Genomic DNA, 6737 nt, shown 5'->3' on the forward strand with positions numbered 1-6737 from the left:
GAGAGGAGGAGGGAGAGGAGGAGGAAGAGAAGGGAGAGGAGGAGAAGAGGAGGAGGAGGGAGAGGAGGAGGAGGGAGAGGAGGAGGAAGAGGAAGAAGAAGAGGAGAGAGCTGGGCGAGAGCCATCTAGATGAGCCAAGAGAGTAAGCGTGGGCCTCAGTGGCTTACAGGTGCTGTCTGTCTGGAGGGAGGCTCAGGTGGAACAGTCTAGAAGGAAGGCGACAATATCTTGCTAAGTCTTGTTTTTACAATGGTTGCTCTGATGTTCCAGAAGTCTACGTGCCACAGAGTAGGAACTCAGGAAACCGTTCCTGCTCAGCCCCATTCTTCCATTTCCTCCTGATGGGAGAACAGGGTGGCAGGCAGGCCTTGCCATTTGTCTATATTTGCTAAGGTGGACACAGCACAGACAATGGTCTAAGTCACATACCGCATAAGAAGACAGGCAGAATTCAAGTCCAGGCCCTGGCTGCAGAGAGCAAAGTTATCACCCCTGTGCTACACAACTTCTCACTGATAAAAGCTCGTTTCTAGAGGGCTGGGGAGACGGACAGATGCTGGAGCCTGGAAGATGGGGAGGCCAAGGGAGACCTGATGCTGGGGCTGGTAAGATGGCTCAGCGGGTAAGAGCACCAACTGCTCTTCCGAAGGTCCTGAGTTCAAATCCCAGCAACCACATGGTGGCTCACAACCATCTGTAACGAGACTCCTCTTCTGGAGTGTCTGAAGACAGCTACAGTGTGCTTCTTACATATAATAAATAAATAAATAAATCTTAAAAAAAAAAAAAAAAAGACCTGATGCTCTGAGGCCAGATTCAGAATCTAGGGTAACAGCAGTTGAGTGCCAGCCAGTGGGCGATAGTCATGGTTGAAACTGGGCCATGACTGTTGGTCCTGATAGTTAGGTCAGAACTTCAAATGGCAATTCAGGTCTTTCCTGGAATGCAGCAGAGCTGGGTACCTGGTGCCAGGGCTATGTTGCAATGTCCAGGAGGTGCTGCTTCCATTGAACTGTCTGTGAACATGCTGCCTCCTAAGGGGCCAAGGGGGAAACTTCTTGTTGAGGTAGTCATTCCTTGTCCCTCAGGGGAAGGTTGTGTGCTATGTTAGTTTCAGGACCACATAAGCCTGCACTCCCTGAGGACGAGGACACCCCACCACATGTGAGATCTCATCAGTTCCTCAGCCTGTCTTTTTTGCCCCAAGCCTGTTTTCTGCCCCTTACCTGGCTGTGATCTCTGCCTTCAGTTTCCCACAATTACAAGGAAGAACATCAGGATGGGAGGCTGGTCAGGGTCCTCACTCATACTGGCAGGTCACAGGGTCCTCATGACGGAAATGCAATGTCACCTTCCACAGAAGGCTGGGATGGGGTCAGGGTCAGGCCCTGAGCCAATGTCATTCTATGTACAGAACCCCATGAGATCCATGTTGGCAAAACCAACATTGATGTGTTCATCGGGTCAGAAATGTCTTGGTTTTCCCGATGTTTCTGAAGCTGCCACAGCGATATCTTAGTATGGGGATAGTAAAAAGGAGATCAGTCCAAGACAGGTAACTCTCCATCATTAGAATGTCAATTCCAGCTGACTTGGGCCAAAGAGAGATAGCAGTGACCACTGAGCTTGCTTAGGGATGGTAACAGCAGGGCTTTATAGTTTTTTGGGGGAAGAGGAGAGGTGCCAAATTTTAGCTGTTGTCCATTAACAATGAACTTGTTTTTAAAAGATAAACAGTGCCCTTATCACTGGTGGGCTGAGGGCTGGCAACTTAAAGCAGGATCTATTGAGCCTCTTGTTGTCCAGTTAAAGACTTTTCAGTGCTCTGGGTGTGTCAGCCCGTAGTTAGTGGCCACTCCTGCTGCTGCTGTCATCCTATATGAACTTGGCCTTGCGATGGGGCTGATGGTATTGAGTGATGGCCTTGAGTGCCTGAGATTCAGAGAAAGCACGAGGTCAGGTGGAAGAGACGCGTGACCACCCGGCACAGGCAAGTACAAGACAGAACGTTTCTCAAATGAACACCGCGTCTCCACGTGGTGGAGCAAAGGTAAACCTGGATCCAAGTTGAAGACACAAGAGGTCAGCCAGACACAGAAACAGATGGCAAATCTCATCCCATCAGGTACGTGCAGGCTTGAGTGGACAGTTAAACGCATGTAGCAGGAGTGGCCTTTGAGCTTCTGTAAAGTAACCTTGGCAACTGCTAGGATAACCCACACATCAGAGGTGTTATTTGTGGTCGATCTGGCTGGATGCTAATGATGTATTGCTTAGCTGTGTGACTTCCAAAATTACAGTCTAGTTTTGTGACCTAATCTAGTGTCGATGACGAAGCTGTTGGGAGCACAAGGCTTAGGAACAGAAGAAAACACATCATGCCTTTAGCAGGTCATGTTAAGGGACCAGGGGTTATATGCCTTTTGTCTCTCTGTGGAGGTTCCAACTAGTTTCAAGTGGACAGCACAGGGATGGGAGAGCGGTGACATCTAAGGGTCTACTAGATGCCAGGCCCTGCACGTACAGCAAGCAACAGCCCTTTGAGGTTGATGTGGCCGGAGAATGTGACTCACTTGCTCCAAATCATGGTACTTGCTAGTATGTGCCTGAGCTAGTATTTCAGTTCATCGCCTATCTGCTTCAACACCCTCTGAGAGATGATAAGCTGGAACCAGGCCTTCTCCAGCCTTGAGGTGGTGGCAATATGGCCATGTGTATACAATCTCATTTCCATACTCACCTCACCTTACACAGTGATGGTATTGACTGGTCTCAGAATGCTTTGGGTAGTCAAAAACATATTGACTGGTACATGTGAAGATCTTCAGGTCTAAGCTTGTTTCTCAGGTAGTCAGGTCCAGTTGGAAATTTGTAGAAGTCTGGACTGGAGAGCTGGATCTGTGTAGATAACAAACAGCAAACCAAACCATTAACACTTAGTACAGAGGCGACGGAAGCTGTCATATGGACATTGCTGTCTGGCTGGTATACAAGATGACTTCAGCAAATACCCCCAGGGCTACAAGAGTACTCAGCTCCAGGCACTTGGACACAGACACTGGGTGGTAGCCAGGGTGCTTATACAGGAGGAACCAGTGATGTAGGAGGGCAAATAAGAAGCTTCTCCTGAAGGCTGTTGATGGTGGGAAAGAGTGTGGCTGGACCCACTGCTGGTGAGGGTCAGCCAAGGCATGAGCAAGAGCGAGGTTGGCAGTGGTCACCTTCACTTTGCATCATGGGTAGCTCCAACGAGGCAGAGTGGCATGCACACTAGAGCATCTCTGTAGAGCTCTGTGAAAGATTCACTTCCCATCAGTGGTCACAGAGCTTAGTCGGTGCTGAGAGGCTCTTGGCAAAACAGCCATAGAGTTCTGTGCCCTCCTGGGGCTGAGGGTCATCGTCTGCTATGACCTTCTTCCTGGAAAGTCTGACATCAGGGGCTCATTGGTTGGTGGACCATAGGGAATAAAGAGGTCTGTGGCTTGCATCCCAGTCACTCTGTCCAGAGACACGGCATCTCAGGACAGCAATGCCAATGAGTCTTAGGCCGTGGCTTCAGGGGTGTACATGGTGGTCCAGGAAGAGCATTGTCTCAAGGACAAGGGAGCAGGACTGGAAGACGAGGTGGCTCTGTCCAGTGTGAAGCAAAAGACGGTGGCCCTCAAAAATAATAGAACAAAGGAGGGTAACTGCTGGTCTCCCCAGGGAATAAGGCGACGTGGGCACTGTTGGCATCTCCCACCAGGCTGTATCCTGGGGATGAAACAAGCTTTCCTGGCAGAATCCCATAGAGGATGTTCTTCCTGTCCTCAGTCCTCACGTGAGTCCTTTTCACTCAACTGTCTCCATGCCACACAATGTTCCCATCTGTGGAATAAGAACGAATGGGCAAATTCCACATAGAGTTCCCCTGGTCTCATTATCTTGAGATGGGATTAAAATGTTCACTTTTATGAATGTCATATGGATACAATTTCAAATGAGAAAAACAGAACAGGTCAAGGAAATTAAAAAAAAAAAAAACCCAGATCCAGGCATCCCTTTTCCTTTTATGAATGTGGTACAGTTCAGCAACACTTTCCAATCCCACACAACTTCTAGGGACAATGAGAAAAGTCAGATCTCAGTGGGAAGAAGTCTCAAGGGCTTGGATTGAGGTCTCCAACAGTTTGCAGAGAGAACTAGCACCCATGGGTACTCTGTGCAGGGACTCATATCTGGGAAGGCTCACCCACGCAGGCAGGGTGAAGGTGGCAGCTGAGGCTTGGTTGCTCAACTTCTAGTTTAAGGGAAATGAGCTCCAAGCCTTGGAGAGGTGGAAGAGCTGGTAATTCAACATACTTTGACATGGTATTTTCCTGGAACAAAATATCCTTCAGTTGAGACAAGTTAAAATATGTGGGCCACGAAACAATGGGAGACTCAAAGGACAGAGAAAAATGGTGAAATGCACTCAGGTGAAATGTTTGACCTTTCATCTGGTAGGGAGGATGATGGTTATTTTTATTCTAAAAAATATTCCTCAACATCTTATACACTGTATGACAGGAACAAATGCTGGCCTTACTATATCAGAAAAGATACAAACAGCATTTCCTTTATAAAGGGAGAAGGGAGAGAACAGCTTTGGGCCTTGCCTAGGGCATGGGATTGGGATCAGGAAGGGAATTTGTGTATCTTCATCAGTTTGAAGCTGGGATTATGTGAGAAACCTGAAACACCTGGAAACACAAGAAATTTGAGTGCAGAACATGTATGGAATGCACACACTGAAATAAAAATTTAAATATTATATTATGATTTACTTTTAAACATCACAGTGTTCTATTAACACTTCTTGCTGTCAACTCTTACGTTTTTCTTTGTTCTTCTCAACTGTCAGGATGCTCAGAACTAAATTTGGGGCTTAATTCATGCTGTCTGTTCAAATGTGTATCTATCTCCTTCTTCCTTTACTGTTGTTTCTCTACATTTGCTTAGATCGTTTAATATGATTTGTGATACAAGCCCCCTAAAGCCCTTTTGATGTATAAGAGATACAGTAACAAGTCACCTCATTTGACAGAAATATGTGTGTGAAGTCAATGTCAAAACTAATAGATGGTGATAGGATTCCATGCTTGGTGCACTGGGGAACTTAGCCATTGGACTCCTCATCTGGGCCACTTTCACCATGCCAAGCTAAGCAGTGGGTCAGGGTGGTTCTGTGACACCTTGCCTAGGGTGGTGACAGGAAGAGCCCCATTATCTTCTGAAACTCCTTGACCAGGAAAAGGTGGAGACCCAGTAGCTTACTGGGCGACATCGCCCACTTTTGTTCCTCCACTCCCTGGAAGACCCTTCTTAAGTGTCTGTCCAACAAGCCCATCAAACTCACTGGTAGCAATGGCTGTTTGCTATTCTTATTTCGACTGTGGGCTGACTGTGTTTTCTGCCCAAATCCTCCTGGGACTTTGAGCCTCTCTCCATGTGTCCCTAGGGGGAAGCTTCACCCATCATATTCGTGGATAGGAACTTGTTTCAGTGCTATGTCCAGTTGCCCTCTTGAAGTGTCAAACAGGCAACTCAAGACTTAGGGGTTGATACATCCACGGTTCTGGTGGTTGGAGGTCCAAGAAGAGGATCTGGCTGGGTTGGTTTCTTCTGAGGGCTGAGAGAGAAGAATTTGCTCCAGGTCACATTAGCTTGTAAATAGCTGTCTCTCTGTGTCTTCACAAGGTGTTCCTTCTGTGGCGTTTGTGTCTAAATCTCTTCCTCCCTCTTTTGTCCCCCTTTATCAGCATTCTAACAAACTTGGATTAGGGCCACCCTAATAATCTTAAGGAATTAGGCTGAAGATCCTCATTCTCATTCCAAATCCAGTTAGACTCTGAAATATTGAGGTTTTGGACTTCAACAAGGAAACTTTGGTGGACATGTCCAAACCTGGGAGATCGAAGACTACAGCCCCACAGGGTCCCCATTGTTAGACATTGCCAGCAGCTAATCAGGCCACCAGGTCACACAACCGGCAAACAACCCCAGGTGTCCCACTCACTGAGTATCCTGGGAAGGTTTCTCCATCTGTCTGGATTTGACTCCTATGAGAACAGGTCCTCTCTGACCTGAGATAGGCAGACTTTTGAAAGGTGGTTGCCCTAAACTGCTCCACTTCAGAGCTGCTGGGTCCGTTACACTCAGTTTTGCTCAGGACCAGTTTTGGGCCTCCTCCACATGACACAGCATCTAAGGAATTAAACAATTCACCTCCATATCATTGGCTGCACAACCTCTCAGGTCTGGACCTCGGTGGTGCTGCTCAGCTTGGAAGGCCTATCAGTTCAGTATCACTCCTCTGTCTTAACAGCTCTTAATGGTGTGACTCTCAGCCACCTGTATGTAACTGCAGCTCCAGGGAATTCAACAACCATCTTCTGGTTTCTGAGGGCATCTGCACTGTCATGTACGTGTCCCCCCAACACCCCCCCACACACACACCATGTATACACATGTATACATATGTATACACAAGTTAAAAATAAATGTTTAGGATTTAAATATTTTTAATATAAAATTCTAAATATTTTTTAAAAGAAGCAACTTCCTGAGGTGATGGTCCTTCTGAGGAGAATTCTACCCTGGCAGGGGAGGCAATGGTAGTCCTTGGAAACGGAGTAGCTGGAGCTTTTGGTACCTGCTTGCTCAGATCCCAGGGTACCAGGAAACAGAGACTGCAAGGCAGTCCTATTTACAGGCAT

This window comes from Mus pahari, chromosome 8 (genome assembly GCF_900095145.1).
Source record: "Mus pahari chromosome 8, PAHARI_EIJ_v1.1, whole genome shotgun sequence".
In the NCBI taxonomy this organism is placed as follows: Eukaryota; Metazoa; Chordata; class Mammalia; order Rodentia; family Muridae; genus Mus; species Mus pahari.